Source organism: Camellia sinensis, chromosome 7 (genome assembly GCF_055761805.1).
Source record: "Camellia sinensis isolate YWXY chromosome 7, ASM5576180v1, whole genome shotgun sequence".
Classification (NCBI taxonomy): Eukaryota; Viridiplantae; Streptophyta; class Magnoliopsida; order Ericales; family Theaceae; genus Camellia; species Camellia sinensis.
This window is the reverse complement of record NC_138967.1, coordinates 174,171,999-174,191,680: the sequence shown is the minus strand read 5'-3', so window position 1 is coordinate 174,191,680 and position 19,682 is coordinate 174,171,999. Positions and strand designations below refer to the sequence as shown.

Below are 19,682 nucleotides of genomic sequence, written 5' to 3'. Positions count from 1 at the left end.
TGAATTTTTCAAGATGCAACTCATCATCAATACGAGTTGATAGTTATAACAGGAATTGTTAGTCTGGACATGTTGATCACGTCATAAACTAGTGTAACACATAGCTATGTAAAAAATTGTGTCCACGTGACGGTGAATTATTTAAGAAATACTTGCAAGGGATTTGATGTGAGATCATCAAAGGGAAGGGGTCTTAAGCCCAAGTAACATATCACTCTTGGTGGAAACTTGACTCAATGCTTAAAGAAACGCCAAGTCCTTGAGTTCAATGAGTCTAACTACACCATATGTCGTGATTGCAAGCAATTAAATTTTTAGTTTTATAACCATCACAAGGCAAATTGCTTGGAACCTGTAATGCAAAAAAGGAGGTTGAGCTACTTAGGTCTTAATAAGTTTACATCGGTGAGTTAGGGTACTATAGTTACTAGGATACTCTCAGTAAACTTACCTATATGAGTGTAGGAGGTGGTGCTGCTTCCTATGAGTCCAAGGGCTTGGCTTTAGAGCACTCATGAAACAGGATATAGACACTAGGCCAATCCAATTGTTGGCTCTTTGAATTACCTAAGAAGAAGAAAATTTGTGTGTGAGACTTGTCTGGATAATCGTATAAGTTCGCTAGTTCAAAGACTAAGTCTATTATGCCATCTTGATTAACTTTGATGTGTTTTCACTAAGTGAATGATTCAAATCGAAAGATATCTTTATTTATGCATAAATTTTCCTAATATATCCAAGTTATTATTTTCATATATTTTGAAAATGGTGGGGGATTGTTAGAACATTTTCATAATATATTTATATATATTAAAATATATAATATAGTTATATGAATTATTAACGAGATGTGACTTTTGGGTTTAAACCAAAGAGTGTAACCATTGAGTTTAATAAAAAAGGCATGACTCTTGGATTTAAAGGGTGTCACTTTTGAATCTAAAGGACACTACCTTTGGTCTAAGGGACACAGATCCATACCTATAAAAAGGCGTAATGGGTTGGCAATTGGAAACGAAGAAATCCAAAGAAAATCCATGGAACTTCTCTTAATGATTCATATTGTTATTTTGTTCTTTACTTGGTGGATTAGAAAAATCCAAAGGCATTCGGATCTGATTTCGTTCGTGTAAAGCGTAGTCAGACATCAGACTGGGTTTCGTTGTATCTTCGAGACGGATTTGCGGGTAACCTGGTGCACATTATATTCAACAGTATTGATGGGGTGAATATCCTCTTAAGGAAAACGACACTGTAAAACAATACTAATTATTTTTTGTTTTATCTCTTTCCATCTCATTTACCAAAATTTGCACAAACAATTAACAAGGCATTTTCTTCACCCCTTTAATTCAAACACTATTTATACGCAATCAATGCCCATGAGTTGGGCCTGTGCACGGGTCGGGTTTGACCCTTATCCGGAACCTAACCGAACATGATCGGATTAGAGTTTTATAAACCAATCTCGACCGTTCATATTTTTTAAATCAACCACTCACGACAAACGGGTTGGGCAGTACGTCTGGGCGAGTTCGCAGGTTGGGAAAATTTAATTTTTGAACTTCTAAAATTTGGGCTCGTACATTTTTTGTCCTTGTTTATTACAAAAAGTGAGCCCATTTTGAAGTAAATTGGCCTGTTTTGAGCCAACATAATTGTTAACAGTGAATATCAAATATAACTTTTCCCTTGGCCTATTTTAGGCCAATTTCAGTATCTGTAAACAAGTAAACATGACCACCAAAAGCTAATTCATTTTTCAATATGAAAGTAAAAAAATATCATTAGACTAAATATCTTCCCACATAATATATTGTTCAATATCCTAAATTCAAAAATAACATAAACAACATTAAAAGGCCAATTATCTTGCTACCAAAAGTAAGTATCCACCATTTGTAAAGGGATAAATATAATCTAGATTCCAAAATTCAAAAGCTAAATATCCAAAACCCAAAAACTAAAGCAATTGCTAACTTGCTATAATCCCAAAGTCTTGTGGTACTCTGAAGATGTAGCTGTACCTGTGAGGCTGTAACTGTACTCTAGCAATTGCTAAGTGCAAGACTAAGATGTTGGCTAAGGCATGATGCATTGAACAATGCAACCTATCACAAAAATTCAAAAATAATAGCCAACAACCGCAATACCACTTGGCAACAACGAAACAAAATGTTAAAAAGAAAGTGACTAAGTCCGCTATTGTTTAGTGTTAATTACATTCATCCACCTAAACAGTACTAATAACAAAAAGTGTTGTGCACTAAACAAAAGCCATATGTCCATCTTACTGCATGCACTGGTCTCCCGTAGAAATAAAATTGAGATTAGATTTCATGTACTAAATATAAAAGAAAAGGTTACAGAAATATAACCCTCATGTTACATAAACAAAATACATTATACAATTTCATTACCAAGCCTGCTAGACTAGACTGCTCTGTGTCTGTGTGTGTCTGCTAGACTAGACTGCTTCATCAATCATATTCAAAGCAAAGCATTCTCGAATCCCTAATCCATCTCTCTTCAATCTTATTAGCAAGTTCAAATCCTCAAATACATCCCATGTAGTTATGTAGAAGATCATCAGTATGATCTGTGATTTGAATAGATCTGTTGATTATTATTATATATTGTGTGTTTCTTTGATAGGAAGGAAGCGAAATGGCAACGAAGAGGAGTGTGGGTACACTGAAGGAAGCAGATTTGAAGGGAAAGAAGGTGTTTGTGAGGGTTGATCTGAATGTTCCTTTGGATGACAATCTCAACATCACCGATGATACCAGAGTCCGAGCTGCTGTCCCTATCATCAAGTATTTGATGGGTCATGGTGCCAAAGTCATCATTTCTTCTCATCTGGTACTATTTCAATTTTTTATTTTCTTCTCATCTTCTTTTTGGGTTTCCGTTGTTTGCCTCTTTCAAGATCATTCTCAATGGAATGCATCTTATTCTTCTTTTTTTTTATTTTTTTTTATTAATTTTCCCAACTTACACCCTATTTTGATTGACTGATTTGGTGGAGAAATGGTAAGAAATGGTGAGATATGGAGACAAAGATATTTCTCTTATTATTGTACCAGTTTCATTTCTCACCCCTAAAAAAAAAAAAGGTGAGATTTGGTGAAATGAAACTGATTGATGGTATATTTTTAACATACTGAGTTTGTCAATCAAAAGGACGAAAGAGACATATCACTTATATATATATATATAGTGAGAAAAGACGAGTATTTCTTTTTCTTTTCACTTAAACAGACGCTTATTTCAAATCTCTCTCCAAATAATTTGGTTTATAGATCTTGGGTTCAGGTTTATTTATGGCATTAATCTGTTTTTGACATGGTTGCTCATCGTTTCTTTCACTTTTTCTCCATATTTTGCTGACTGGGCTTTTTTATTTTCTGATGAATTCTGATGAAGGCTCCATCTTTGAGATCCTTTAGTTATTGTACTGGCTTACTTTAGAATAATCTGTGACTACATTTGGCAGAAATATATTCATTGCCTTCAGTTCACTCATTCTCTCTCTCTTTCTCTCTCTCTCTCTCTCTCTCTCTCTCTCTCTCTCTCTCTTTAAATTTTTGGTGCAAAGTATACAGTACTTATTAGTGGAAGATGGACTGATATATGACGCACATGATTGTTCCAATACATGTAAATTTATTTATTGGGAGATGTAATTTTTTAAGAATAGGGAGTATTGATTCTTGGAGTATTGTCATATCTTCCCTGTTCTAGGGTTACTGTGGACCATTTTGTTTGTTTGTTTGATTTCTTATAATGATGATTAATATTCTATGAGTTTATTTTTGTTGCTGTGGGATGTGATTAACAGTTTTTTTTTTTTTTCAAGTGTTTGAATTGCTTTTTTGTTTCTTGCATCCATGGGTTTTCTTTGAAAGCTTCTGTACATTTGATGTCATGAAATAACTAAAACAATTGTTTTGTTTTGATATTTCTTTTTCTTTGTTTGTTTTATGTTGGTTGCTTGGTAATTGGATAGGAGGATTGAAAAGGTTCGGTGTGTATACTCATCGGATTATGTTTCTTCTTCTTTTTTTCTTTTTTTTCTTTTTTTTTTCATGCAATAAGAGGCAGTAGTCTTTGAGTTTAGTTTATATTTCCATTTCTATATATCACTATACTTTTGTAGCATAAATTTGTACAAAATGCAACTGATGCAATTCCTTTTTTTTAAAAAAAAAAAAAAAAAAAAAAAAAAAAAAAAAAAAAAAAACTAATGCAAATATTTTGTCTTCTTTTTGAATTTTGGGTTGCAGGGCCCAAAGGGTGTCACATCTAAGTACAGCTTGAAGCCTCTTGTGCCAAGGCTGTCTGAACTTCTTGGTATTGAGGTTTGTCTATTTCTATTTTCTTCATAGGTTTTATGCCGGTTTTTTTTGCAAGCCATGCTTATTTAGTTTAGGTGACTCTCTGCTAATATTGTTCATGTGCCTTCAACGGGTCAAGATGGCGAATGACTGTATCAGTGAAGAAGTTCAAATAATGGTGGCTGAAATACCAGAAGGAGGTGTTCTGCTTCTGGAGAAAATGTGAGGTTCTATAAGAAAGAAGAGAAGAATGACCCTGAATTTGCAAAGAAGTTAGCATCTCTCGCAGACCTCTACGTAAATGATGCATTTGGAACTGCTCATAGAGCACACACTTCCACAAAGGGAGTGGCCAAGTACTTAAAGCCTTCTATTGCTGGATTCCTTATGCAGAAGGTTTGTAGTTTCATACCCCTTTTGGCTACTTTCTAATACCAACACAATCTCACAATGTAAAATTCATGTATGCCCATTGAAAATTGGTAAATACACATTCATCACTATTCTGATAAACTTTACTCAAAATTGTTCTTGTTGGAGGTTGAATTTTGGATTATCTAATTGTTTGTCAGATATAAATATGAACGTACCTTGGTATGCATTGTCATGCTCTAACCAAAATTAACTTTGCTTTACTGAGCTCACATGTTATTTTGTGCTGATGTTGAGCTTCAGCACATATGCAATGAGAGCTAGTTATTAGGCTCAATTGAACCTTTGAACATTCATTTTCACGGTTTAACTTGTCAAGAGGCCTTGAGAAGTTTTTGTAGTTTGGCATGTCTTAATTAGCTTAAACAAGCTACGAAGGGGATGACTACCTTCCTGGTTGTACTTATGAGCCCTGCAAGCATGAGAGACTAATAATCAGAAAATCTTTATATTTGCTTTCATAGGCTAAATAGACAAGCATAAAGCCATTTACTTGTGTAGAGAAAGTTATGTGTATTGAATTTGTGGGGACTTCATATTAGATTTTCTTGGTTGGCTCACAATTGCACATGGAGTCTGACTTATTATACTACCAGCCCTTATTATTTGCTCTCTTTGTTAGTTGAACTTTGTGCTGTTGTTGTGCAGAAACTATTTCTAACTAATATATATACTTTTGGTAACTATTTTTTTTATTTACCTGACATGTTTCTTGTGTCTATGCCTTCAGGAGCTTGACTATCTTGTTGGAGCTGTTTCGAATCCCAAGAAACCATTTGCTGCAATTGTTGGTGGCTCCAAGGTATCAAGTAATATTGGTGTGATCAAGTCATTGTTGGAGAAGGTTGATATGCTCTTGCTTGGTGGAGGTATGATTTTTACATTTTACAAGGCCCAAGGGTACTCAGTTGGATCGTCTTTTGTGGATGAAGACAAGCTTGATCTTGCAACATCATTTCTAGAGAAAGCCAAGTCTAAAGGGGTGGCTTTAATGCTCCCAACTGATGTGGTTGCTGCTGATGCCAATAGCAAGGTTAATAGGCACTCTCTCTCCCTCCCTTTTTTATCTTTTGTCTTTCCATGACAAGAGTTTTACAATTTAATCCAATGCTTGTTAGTGTCAAATAAGCCAAGTAATAGAAGAATTGTTTTCCTTGTTTAACTGAATTCTTGATTTGATAATTCTGGCTGCAAGGGGGTTAAACAATGTTTAATATGTTTTGTAGATTGTCCCGGCATCTAGTATCCCTGATGGTTGGATGGGATTGGACATTGGACCTAATTCCATCAAGACCTTTGGTGAAGCCTTGGATTCCACCAAAACTGTTATTTGGAATGGACCTATGGGCGTGTTCGAGTTTGACAAGTTCGTTGTGGGGACTGAGGTATATACAAGGCTCTATTTAATGTAGCTTTATGGGGCTGCTTATAGCTTCTTTTTTCTTTTCTTTTTTTAATATTTTGGGAGTCAGTGTGAGTTTGTTTGGTGCAACTTCTGCTCACGGCTTACGAGGCAAAATAGCTTAAATAAGTTGAGAAAAACTGATTATCTAGAAATTGGGCGAAGGGTGTTTTTTGGTTTTGCTTTTGATTATCAACTTTCAACTTGAAAAAAACTGCACCAAATAGACTCAATCTGCATACTAATCTAGTGTTATCATCAGCCTTGATGGTCTTACCCTTTTGATAGATGGAGAGTGCTTTGTAGTTCAAGCCCCTTTCCACTATCCTACAAAGCAAGACACGAGAGTCCATGTTAGTGTAATAAGAAACAGACAATACATTTTGAAAACTGACCGGAAATCAAAATCGGGCTCGAGTAGTCTATTTAGTTGCACCGGTTTTTCTTACAGCTCTACATGATGTTGTATCAAACAAGTGACGAATTTGTTTTGTTTTACTATGAACAGACTATCGCGAAGAAATTGGCAGACCTTAGCAGCGGGAAGGGGGTGACAACAATAATTAGAGGCGGTGACTCTGTTGCAGCTGTGGAGAAAGTTGGTCTTGCGAACAAGATGAGTCACATCTCAACTGGTGCTGGTGCAAGCTTGGAACTTCTTGAGGGGAAATCACTCCCCGGAGTTCTTGCCCTTGACGATGCTTGAGTAGTGCTTTGTTTCTTTTGTTGTCTTGATCTTTTTTGTGGATGCTTTTTTTATGTATGGGGGTCTGACCAGAGTGCAGATTTGAATCTTGTAGTGTTATAATAGTACATCAAACTTTGAATAAATGGATTCTAGTGTGTAATGATCATTTGTGTTAACATGCACTGAATGATCCTTCTTATGTAGGTCATAATGGGTAAATGTGATCTATATATTTTATTTTTGAGGTATGTTATTGAAGGACCTGGTACTGCTGAGATCAATAATATGATCATACTGTCATTTGTGTTTAATTGAAGCCCAAAACAAATGTGATGTTTGGTCTAAAGAAATGTGTGCTTGGGTTTTTTGGGTTAATGGTGAGGTTGCGGTTGGTTTTATTTGAAACTCGTGTGCTGACATGAAAACTTGCTGGTTTCTTTCTCAAAGAATGACTAAATCCTTTGATGAACCAAAATTGTTTATCAAATATCAAACAATCATTGTATTTATGATGAAAACATAAGTCTATTTTCTAGACCCAATGATGTGTAAATGATATGATTGGTTGATGATTAGATAAGATAGGAGAGAGTGTTACTTTGAATATCTTACTTGATTGTTACATCACTGAGCTTGAAATTTAGGTCTAATTTTTGGGTTTTTATTTTTGGTCTAATATGTAATCTTAATAGCAATACTCTTTTTCTTTTTTTTTCTTTTTTTAAGTCATGATTGCATATAGTTTATTTTTAAAAAAAAAAATTTGATAAAAACAGAAGAAGAATTTATGGTGTTTATAAATGAAGAGGCGATCGCAATGGGACACGAATCCATAATCAACCGCTCCGGAGGCGAGCGCCTTATCCATTAGGCCACGCCATCGATTATGGCTGTTTTAGGTTATATTACATTACAACTTTAAAACTCTACTGATATCATCCAGTAGTTTAACTTTACAAAATTTTATATATTTATATGAAAACAATTTCTACAAAAATAATAATATTGAAGAAAACCTAACAAATAAATTAACTGGAAACAATGTTAAATTGACATTATGTTATGGGTTTATTTGGCACATTATCTTATTTTGGTCACAATCATCTTATTTGGGTCGTATAACTTCAACCCCAACCAACATTTCACAATTTTTCATAAAAAGTTATAAAATATACTAATCTATTACTTTCCAAACAACCCCTAAGTGATGGGATCCACATGCAAATTTTGTCTTAATTTGTATTATATTTGTTGGTATATTAATTATTGTTCCTAACATTATTATTTTCAAGAAGGTTGAAGCATCCAGTTCGCCCATGTAAGCCCATCATGAGCCTACTTGAATATTGGCATTACTCATTTTATAAGTTTTTTTTATCTGTGTAGATCATCTACGAAAATATCATATTAGTTCGATAAACACCATAAGATTATGTGTGTAACATAATTTCCTTCCAAAAATGCTTCCTAACATAATTTCTGATATCCTAACCAACGCATGCCTCTAGTGATGCAAAATGTATAAAAGAAAATTTGAAGGGATGTTTGGTTTAAAGCATATGCAAGAACATATCCCTGTAACATATAAAAAATAAAAATAAAAATAAAAAATTAATTTGCAATATAGCAACTTCATCATCAGGTGTACAAATGTACAAATATACAACCAAACAAGATAGTCTTAGGTACTACAAATTTTTTACACTGTACACATGCGTGCAAACATAACGGAGAGTTACACGTCCAAAAAGTATAGTAGGAGAAGAAGATGGGCCCAGAGGCTAATCGCTCTTACATAACTCTAATATATTATGTGCAACTAAGTTTCACTTGAGACATCTGCGAAGTTAAAGAACACTGCATGATTTAACAATAGCATTTCTGCTCAATGTCCATCAAGATCAGCTAGTTTTCGTTCCAACTTGGATGATGCTTTACACATTGATGCCCTTCTATCAGCAATTTTGTTCCTCCATATCTGTCATCTCTTAAAAGCTTCTCTGCAACCACTAGTTGGTACATTTTTGTGTCTCAATTGTACATGCAGGTGAGAATGTTTACCCATCAACCTCTGGTTGTTACATTGAGAAGATCAGGTTGTTACATTTCAGTCAAACTCTGACACAAGTAAGATACACAACTATAGCTTACCCATCAACAACAGTCACAGCAGCCAATTTCAAAGAGATGTCCATAATTGCTACTTGATAATTTCGGCTCCATTGATCTAGTGAATTTAAAACATACAAATTTATGAAATCAAATGCTAACGATATATAACATACATAATATGAAGAAACTCATATTGTGAGCTACCATCGATGCATTATTCCTTGCTACCAGCAGACTGCTTGGTGTTCAACTCTCAGCTCTGATTCTGGAGAAAAATCAAATAATTAGCAGTGAACAGCATCCTCTTGATATCTGAAAAGAGGATATACATGTACCACTAAAAACAAAAATAGAGACAAATTGGGACAAACTGAAGATTGTAGAGGACAAATTTCATTCATATTAAAATTAGTGGCACTGACCTCCAATATAGTACAAAAGTACGATTGATTGAGAAGTTTATGTAAACTAACTACCAGAAAAATACGTTAAAAATACACAAGGGTAAATTATAGTTTTCATCCTAAAAAAATACACCCAAATTTTACTTCAGTCCCCAATTTTCTAATTGTTACAATTAAATATTTAAACTTTAACCTGTGTTTCAATGTAATCCTCCTGCCACTCCACCGTTTGAAATTTGAGTAAAAGTTGAAACATGAGGGACTAAAGTGAAATTTGAGAGAAACTTCGAGTGTGAAGAGTGTAATTTGTCATGGAAGTATTTTTCTTCTAATGTCCCTAAAATGTGCTCACGTGGCCCTTAGGTGAGCACTCTGTGTCTGAATTTTTAACCAAAGTGGTAGGAGGACCACATTGAAATGCAAGTTAAAGTTTGAGGATCTAATTATTACAATTAGAGGATGGGGGACCAAAGTAAAATTCAGGGTGAAAGTCTAAGGGTGAATAGTGTAATTTACCCAATACACACACCTATCAAGCAGCAACATATATGATTTGTTGACATTCTCCACCTGAAATGGAGAAGCTTGGAAGAAATAAAAAGAATATATATATATATATATATATATATGAGAGGGCAAAAGTTTATAGGAGAAGGATGGATACCTGAATGTACAGAAACTAAGAAGTATGACTGCATGAGAATCTGACCAGGGTAGTACTATCAAAAACCTCCTTGATGTCCTTGGATCATTAATATATTATGATGAAACAACCATCTCCTGGAATTCCCTCTTTAGGCAATACAGATGGCAGCCCTGCGTCCATCTGTACTGAGCAAAAAACTAGTGCGTGATATACTAGGCTTGAGTCCCTCAGAGCCTCTACCAGACTTTCCCAATCGTACATCAATGAATATCATGCTATGGAATTGCTGGGGGGCCGGCAACAAAAATTTTCGCAGAAACTTCAAGGAACTCATCAAAATCCACCGACCTAATGTAGTTGCTCTCTTTGAAACCAAGGTTATGTTTAGCTCAATGGGTCTCTTCTTTAATAATTTAGGCTACACATCATCCACTACCGTTGGTGGTATTTGGCTCCTCTGGTTCCCCACGTAAGTTTCTGTTAGTGCTGTTGTCGCTAACCAGCAGGTGATCCAAGCCACTGTAAAAAGAAAAGACTATGAAGACTGGGTTCTGGCTGCAGTTTATGCAAGCCCCAATATCAGGCTCCGTCTGACATTATGGAAGGACTTAGAAGACACGGCCAACTCTATGACAAAACCTTGGCTTATTGCTGGTGATTTTAATGAGATAAATGGGCAGAATGAGAGACGAAGCTTCTCCCAGAATATACAACAAGGCAGAAGCCGAAAATTCACTGAGAACATAAACAAGTGTGGCCTTATGGACCTCGGTTGCACTGGCCCCAAACTTACCTAGACCAATAATCGTAAGGGAATGGCTAACATCATGGAAAGGCTTGACCGAGCACTCTGCAATGAAGACTGGAGAACTATGTACCCAGAAGACACAGTCAGAAATCTTCCATGAACTTATTCTAATCACTCTCCTCTCATCATTTACACTGAAGGTATGACCATACTCTCCTTTATTAATCGTCCTTTTCGGTTTGAGGCTGCTTGGCTTTCCCACCCCAATTATAAAGATGTTCTTTGTTCTTCTTGGAAATGCGATGCTTCCTAGAATAACAATCTAAATTAAGTTGCTGTTGACTCTATTTCTTGGAATAAAAAAATATTTGGCAACATTTTGAAAAGGAAAAGGTGTTTACTTGCACGGATTGAGGGAATCCAAAAATCTCTAGGAAATCACTTCTCACACATCTGTTTCTTCTTGAAAAAGATTTGATTTGCCAATATAACAAAACCCTCTTTCAAGAGGAACTTCTTTGGTTTAAAAAATCTAGAGTAAATTGGATTACTTAGGGTGAAAGAAACACCAAATATTTTCATATGTCTACTATCACAAAAAGGAAAAAATTATGGATTGACTCTCTGCGTAATGAAACTGGGGAGTGGCTGACTGACTCGCAAGCTGTTAAAAATCATATTCAAGACTACTTTCGAGGTATGTTTTAACACGAACATGTAATCCAACTTCCCCACTGGTGCAACACGGCCTATCACCGTGTAGCGCATGAGGAGAATTGCAGGATCTCTAGAGGAATCACAAATATTGAGATATGGGAAGCAGTGAAAAACATTAATGCTTTTAAAGCACTTGGGAGGGATGGTTTCTAAGCCATATTCTACCACAAGTTTTGGGATGTTATTGGTGAAGATGTGTGTGCCTTTATTAAGAAGTGTTACAGTGGGAAGCATGTCCCTCATGACATAAATAGAACCCTCCTAGCTCTCATACCTAAAACTGACAACCCTGAAACCATCAAACAATTCCACCCTATTAGCCTCTGTAATGTTTCCTACAAAATCCTTACTAAACTCCTTGTTAATAGAATAAGACCTCTCCTTCCAGATCTCATTAGCCCCCGTCAAAGTAGTTTTATTCTTGGGCGCTCAACCCATGACAAAATCATCATTACCCAAGAGCTTATACACACATTGCACCACAAGAAAGGTAAGGTTGGAGGTCTCATCATTAAGTTGGACTTGGAGAAAGCATATGAAAAGCTCTCATGGGAATTCTTGAGAGAAACTCTATGTGAGTTCAATTTGAATAATCATTGGGTGGAACTAATCATGTCTTGTATCTCTTCAGTCAACTTCTCTTTATTGTGGAATTGTGAAACCATGGAGGAATTTACACCTGGTAGAGGCCTGAGACAAGGAGACCCACTCTCCCCCTATTTGTTTGTCTTGTGCATGGAACGACTCGAATATGATCAGGCATAAAGTGGAGAACAAACTGTGGAGGGGCATTAAAGCTGCTAGAAAAAGGACCATCTATATCTCATCTCTTCTTTTCTAATGACCTCCTTCTATTTGCACAAGCAGATCAAATCAATTGTGAAACTGCCATGAATACAATCAAGGAGTTCTGCCAACTATCAGGGTAATTAGTTAACCTACAAAAATAAAAAATGTTCATATCTCCAAATGTTGGAAGTAGGAAGGCTAGAGATTTAACTATTGTGGCATAGCTCTTACGCAGAATTTAGGAAAATACTTAGGTGTTCCTCTTTTTCACAGCAAAGCTAATCGTCACATCTATAATAAAATTTTGGAGAAAATCCAACAGAAACACTCTAACTGGAAAGCTAAGACGTTATCCCTCGCTGGTAGAACAACCATTGTCCAGTTAGTATCTTCCCCAATTTCCTCCTACATCATGCAAACTGCAAAGCTTCCCCAAAGTGTATGCAAGCAAATTGACAAACTTAATAGAAACTTTTTGTGGGGTAATCAGAATAACAGAAACAAAGTCCATCTGGTTAGCTGGAAACAGGTCTGCAAGAATAAACAAGAAGAAGGCCTTGGTCTCAAAAGAGCTCAGGGTCAGAACATTGCTCTTCTAGCTAAACTGGGATGGAAAATGGTAAGTGACAAAGAATCAATCTGGACAACAGTTTTGAAAGGCAAATATCTTCAAAAAGAAGCTCTGTCTAACTACTAATCGAGCTGCGTCCCACACTTGGAGGAGCATTATCAAGACCAAAGATCTTCTCAAAAGGGGAGTCAGATGGACAGTGGGTGATGGTAAGAGCATATCATTTTGGAATGACTACTGGGGTGGAGACAGCACCATTGCAACACAGTGTCCTAGAGATCACTCTTTGAATAACCTGAAGGTAGCTGATATCATACAAGAATATGGTTCCTGGAAGCTTAATCAAATTGTAGCTATCATTCCACAATTTGTCATTCAGAACATTCTGCAAATCCACCTACCGCAGTTTGTAACAGTAACTAATAGCCCATATTGGAAAGGGTCACCCATAGGAAACTTCTCCGTAAGTGCAGGATATCACCTTTTAACCCAAACCAATGAGAACACTATCATGGTGAGTTGGAACTGGATATGGAAGCTAAAGATACCTCAGAAATTAAAAGGTTTTTGATGGCTGCTATTCCAAGGCCGTCTCTTAACTAACCTTCAACGACGCATCAGAGGCTTAACAACAGATGATAGCTACCCCAGATGTACATTAGCTACTGAAGATCTCAACCACCTCCTTAGAGAGTGCCCCAAAGCTAAGGAATTTTGGCATACTACAAGAAACTTCAATTAGTTAGAAGAAAGTGAGAACCAACCTCTAGAACAGTGGCTCCAACTGAATCTAAAAAGCAAGGCAAAGGAGCCCTACCCCATCCCTTGGGGCATTGTGTTCTTGTACACCATTTGGGCAATCTAGAAGGACAGAAACAGAATTGTTTTAGGGAATGTCCAGAAAACTATTAGATACATCCAACACCAAGCTTGAGAGACTTTTGAAGCCTTTCAAGCTGACCATTTCTCTGGACAACCTCTAAATCTTATAACTAATTAGGTGTTGCCTCTTGCAGGGAAAATCAAACTCAACATTGACGGGAGCTTAAAAGGTAAACCGGGACCAACTGGGTATGGCGGTCTTTTCAAGGATGAACCAGGAACTTGGCTATATGGATATCATGGAAAACTAGAGGCAACAACTAGTCTAGAGGCCGAGCTTTGGGCAGTCTATAGAGGACTCACAATAATGCTTAAGAAGGGACTGAAGGACATCTGCATTGAAACAAATTCAACGCAAATTGTCAAGCTCATCCAGGATGCATCATCCCAACACTCGTAACACAGGGCCATGTTTGAAGATACCAAATTCCTAATGAAAAGATGCAGCTATACCATTGCCCATATTCTCGGAGAGGGTAACACAAGTGTTGATGGATTGGCAAATATGGGTGTGAACCACAAAGAATCTTTTGTTTTTCTTAATGATCCCCCTACTGAAATTGCAGATCTGCTTGTTGCAGACGTCATTGGAGCATCTTCTTCTACTATTTAAGGCAACTTCGCCTAGCACTCTATTTCTTCTCCTTGTTGTTATCATTTCTTATGAATCGAAAAAAAAATAAGAACAAGACATGTATGTAGTTCAGTGCAGCAATTTCAACTTTGGCTGCAAAAGAGGCACCCTCTTTTTAATGGACCAAAGAAGGCTGTATCCCGGATACTTTATTAGACTTCTCTCTTCCATTAATTTCCTTGTCTTCCAAACACTGTCCCACAAGCCAACTGCAGCATATGTTCCTGCTAAAACCATGTAGTTTACCGACTTCTCTGGTTCTATATTAAACAAATGCCTGCCTGCTACTTCTCCAAGAGACATGTCACCATAGACGTTGCATGAACCAAGAATAGCACCCCAAAGTGAGGCATTAGGCTTAATATTCATCTTTTGTATTAGAATATAGGCTTCTTCTAACTGCCCTCCACGTGCAAAGACATCTACCATACAAGAATAGTGCTCAGCTCTTGGCAAGATATTGTATTTACCAACCATGTTATTGAAGCATTTTGATGCTTCAGTAGTCAAGCCAGCATGGCTACAAGCGAAGAGAAGAGTCAGGAATGTAACGTCATTTAGTTTCAACCCCTCAAATTCCATCTTCTTATACATTGCAATCGCCTTATGCCTGTAGCCATTTTTCCCATATCCGGAAATCAATGACGTCCATGAAATAACATTTTTCTGCTCCATCTCATTGAAAACTTGTTTAGCATCTTCAATTTCTCCAGATTTTGAGTACATATCAATGAGAGTGTTTTCCATGGCTACATCATGTTTGGATTGACATTTCAACACCAAGGCATGAATTTATCTTCCCAAGTCCAGTGATGCTATATCGGCATATATTGAGCATAGAGCATAATATAACATTATCAATTCCCATATGCATCTGGCGTATTTCATTGAAGAGATCAAAGGCATCTCAACTATTGATACCTTTACGTGCATATCCAGTGATTAATGCAGCGCAAGCTATTGTATCTTTTTTTAGCATATTCTTGTAAATCTGATCTGCTATTTTAACACTCCCACATTTTGTATATGCATCAATCAGCGATCCAATCAAAATAGTATGTGATTCACAGCCCAGTTGAATAAATCCATGTATCTGGATGACCTTCATCAGACTGCTTTTTCCAACAAGGGCTTTCATAATACTACCCAAGGTGAAGGAATCAGGGATCATACCTATTAAAATTTGGAGTTGGAATAAGGGAAAGAAAAAATTCATAAAGGGAAACAATATATCCACATTCATGAAACAGAAGTACTAGCTAAAATATCAGTGCTTACACTTGTTTATAATATATGCCAATGATTGATAACTTCCAGTGGATAGTTGTTCATTAAGTTGAGCGTACATAATAAAGATCTAATCAAACAAGATTGACTATGGTTAGGATTGAAACACAAATGAATGTTCATTTGAAAGAAAAAAAAAAGAAAAACATAGTAAGTGGTTACATCTTCTGTCTCTTGAGCTTGCCAAGCAACTCAAACATTGAAAATGCAGCATAAGTAGTATCAAGATTCATTGCAAGTATGTTAAAAAGTTCATGCTTTTAATGAGAAAAGGCTTCTTCGCATCTATTATCACCCTCTTAAAAAATTGATTGCCAACTTTACGAACAACTAAATGTGAAGGTACTTTACTTATTTTGGGGAACCCAAAAAAGTGCAAATGAAATAGAATAATCTGATAACAAATCTTCTAGAAATCTAGATGGAAAAAGAGATGCTGGGATAAGCATGCATCATAGTGTTCAAAAGAATTTTAGTGGATTCCTATGAGATCCCTCAAAATCAAGTTATACTATGAGAATCCTAGTTGTGGGGAATGTGGTTTGGAAATACTCTTCAGATCTTGGGAGACGCTAGTGATCCTCAGCTAGTCACCTGAAAAGATACAAGCACTCCGGTCGGGGGTGCCGGAATTAGCACTCCGACGGACAAGTTAGTTCAGACACTCAAGATAGCCTATTTACCAGTTTTGTGAAGTGATTCTTACATACCTTTCTATAACCGTTGTTCCTGTATTTATACATGTTCTTCTTGATCCTCGGGGCCAGGGCCTACTTTTTAATCATTGTCCTTTCCTTTATTCGGCCCTAAGTACTTATACTTTATTCGGCACATATATTCTATTCGGCTCCCCGCTCTCGTAGGATATAGCCGATTAATATCAGTCTTCCAAAGATACACACCATCTGATCTTTCCATTATTCGACCCCCACAATTGCCCCCCGAACTCCCCATTGACAGAAGTTAATCGGCGTGTTTGGTCTTGAATTGGAAAGGTTAAAATAGGTCAGGCGGCTTCGCGTACCCCAATATAGATGTCAGGATGCGGACACCTTTTCATTCATCATTACGCTTTCCCGCCTCAACCTTGCGTCTCGCATTTATCATGATTTGAAATTCCAGTCCTTCGAATGCATAGTTCGTCGAGTATTCGAGACTCTTGGACCGCCAGCAGATATTGCTTCTCTGACTCGCATTCTCTGCAACTCTTCTCCGTCTACCCTCGTCTCCCTTGTTCCTCGTAAGTCTTCTTCTCTTTTCTATGCAATCTTACTTTTTGTTTATCACTTTCATTTTGGTGAACCCTTTATTTCCCGTGAAAATGGCCAAACACTTGAAAGACCTCCTTTCTGAGGGTCGTGTCTCCGGATTCTGGCGACACTTTTCCATCCCCGACGATGTTCATCTATCTCTAGTGACGAACAACAGTCTGGATATAGAGAGAGAGGATCAAAATTCAATCGTCTTTCCTCTCCTATCCATTGCAGAGGGCAGGGTCCGCTTTCTCTTACATCCATTCCTTAGGGTCGTCCTCCGCTATTGGGGTCTGATTCCTTCTCAGCCCAACATGAACTTTTTTCAGATCGTAATGGGGATCGTAGAGTTGAACCAGCGCCTCAGGATCGACCTTAGGGTTCTAGCCATTCAGCACTGCTATGCTTTAGTCAAATCCTCCGGTCGGCTTGGGCGATACTTTCTTAGGGCCAAGGATACTGACCATCATTTGGTAACCATGCTCGCCAGTTCTGGCAAGCGTGTGGATGACGTAATGGTCAATATCTGAGGGAACTGAGAATTTGGCGAAGGTGAGGATCGCCTAGACCCTATTCCCAGACGGAAGGGTGAACCAGGTTGTCGTGTGCCTCCTTGTGTTTTACTGAACTTTTTTTTTACTCGGCTTTCCCCCTGTGTCTAACCCCTTGCCTTTGCAGGCAATAATTTGAAGAAGATTCTGGTTTCTGCCGACGACGCAGTCCTTTCGCAGGTTGCGACTGCACTCGGATACTTCGGCGATCCGAACTTACAGAAGCAAGGGAGAGCGACCCACATACTTCTTCGTTACGAGCCTACTTACACTACTTTTTCAGCCGCTGACAATATTCCAATTCCATCCGGCGATCGACAGCTTGCGGCTCTTATTTTCCCTAGCTTCAAGAGTCTCAGACAAGTTGGTCTCGAAGCCTCTAACTCGGGGCAAGACGTCGAGCCAGTGGAAGAGGTAGTCACCGAACCAGATAGAGAGTTCGCTGAGGAGGCCGAAGAGGTTGACGAGGCCCTAAACTCAGCATTTGAGGCAGCCAGACGTAGTCAGCCTACCTCGCCGTCCACTTCGGGTCAGGCCAAGTTTTCTTTTGGAGATATTTTTAGAGGTTTGGGAGATTTACCCGGAGATTTTTTTGAAGGTATGGCTGGGGAAAGCCTTACGCAGATGGCTCGAAAGAAAAATGCCGAGCGTATTGTTGCCCGGAAAAAGGTCGAGGCCGTCCGTTCTGGACCTGCCTTGGTTGAGTCTTCCGAACCCGTTATTGAAGAGCCGACTAAGATTATTGAGGCCGAAAAGGCAAAAGAGGTCGAACAACCGGTCATTGATGAACGGTTAATTCTGGAAGAGCGGGGCAAGAAGCGTAGCACCGAGGGAGAGGCCTGTTCAGAAGATAGTCTTGCCGACAAAAGGCCTCGCTTAGAAGAATCGGACGTGGTTGTTCCTTTTATTGTTCAGCCAAAGATTAGAGACACACCGATTCCTTCTGATGCATCCATCATTACCGACCCGGCAGTAGCCTTGAGCTTGGCAGCGTCAATCTCCCTACTAGCTGATAAGGCGTCCTTTCATGCCGTACCGGATTTGGTGGCCATAGCTCTATTTGCGCAGTCGGCCCTTTTGGTAGGTGAACTTCGACTTGTTTTAATTTTGGTTGCCTATGGCATCTAACGATCGTAACTCGTTTTGCAGACGGTCGGCAGGATCGCCGACTTGGGCCGCTGCCTACACGACACCCTTGAGAGGATTGACCGTTTGCAGTCAAAAGTGGTCGATCAAAAGAGCAGGGCCGAGTTTGAGATGATGAGGGCTGCTATGGAGACTGCGCGAGCCAAAGCCGAAGTGGAAAGGGCTCGGGCTGCCGATCAGCACCGTTTTGAAGCCGAAGATAGGGCGAACATGAGCAAAGAATCGCTTACGCTAGCCGAGGAGGCGCTTACCAGGATGGAGATTGAGTTAGCAGAGTTGAAGGCGGCCAAGGAAAAGGCAGAATCTGAGGCTTCTGTCGCATTCGAAGCAGGAAAAGGCGCCACCTTCAAAGAATACGTAGATGAAGTCCCTAGGTTTGAGAATCGGGGGTTCAAACACGGGTGGCTCAAGGCCCTTGGTGCCGCTGGGGTTACATTGGCCTTGCCAATTCCTTATGAGCAGGTGGACGCTGAGCCACTTGACTCAGACCCCGAGGATTGATCTGGGAGTCAGTCGAATTTTATGAAATACTTTCCCTTTTAATGTATGTTTTTGTTTTTAGGACTTTTGTTGGTTCCGAGTAGTTTTCATGTCTATATTGGCTATTTTTTGCGCTCAATTTATTAATGAAAATTATCTTCTTGTGTCACTACTAATGCGCAGTTTGTGATGTTATGTTGGTGTAGAATGTTTGCCTTTCACTACTTTAGTTAGAATGATTACTCTATTAACCTTTCTATGATTGAATATCATGATTAATCTGCCCTTGCCCCAGGCGGTGCATGATCATTCGGGTGCCTGAGGAGGCAAACTTAGTTTTGTTGTCGATTCATAGGCCGGCTGAGGCACTTAAGCCGAATGTATTGATAAATCTATCACGCCTTTGCCACAGCGGGGCATGATCATTCTGAAGTTGATTCGTGAGCCGGCTGGGGCACATAAGCTGAATAGATTGATTAATCTATCACGCCTTTGCCCCAGGCGATGCATGATCATTCTGAAGTCGATTCGTGAGCCGGCTGGGGCACCTAAGCCGAATAGATTCCTTGCCCTAGGCGGGGCATGATCATTCTGAAGTCGATT

The 19,682-nt window shown here is 38.3% G+C and overlaps 2 pseudogenes across 1 annotated transcript; one reads left to right on the top strand and one right to left on the bottom strand.

The window, feature by feature from the left end:
• Nucleotides 1–2,401: 2,401 nt before the first annotated feature.
• On the top strand, nucleotides 2,402–7,094 carry LOC114300143 (phosphoglycerate kinase, cytosolic-like; annotated as a pseudogene). The gene is made up of 6 exons (XR_014334813.1): nucleotides 2,402–2,862; nucleotides 4,287–4,361; nucleotides 4,477–4,733; nucleotides 5,500–5,802; nucleotides 5,996–6,154; nucleotides 6,680–7,094. The product of XR_014334813.1 is annotated as a phosphoglycerate kinase, cytosolic-like (transcript).
• A 7,337-nt stretch (nucleotides 7,095–14,431) lies between these two features.
• Nucleotides 14,432–16,076, bottom strand: LOC114300139 (pentatricopeptide repeat-containing protein At3g20730 pseudogene; annotated as a pseudogene).
• Nucleotides 16,077–19,682: the final 3,606 nt, after the last annotated feature.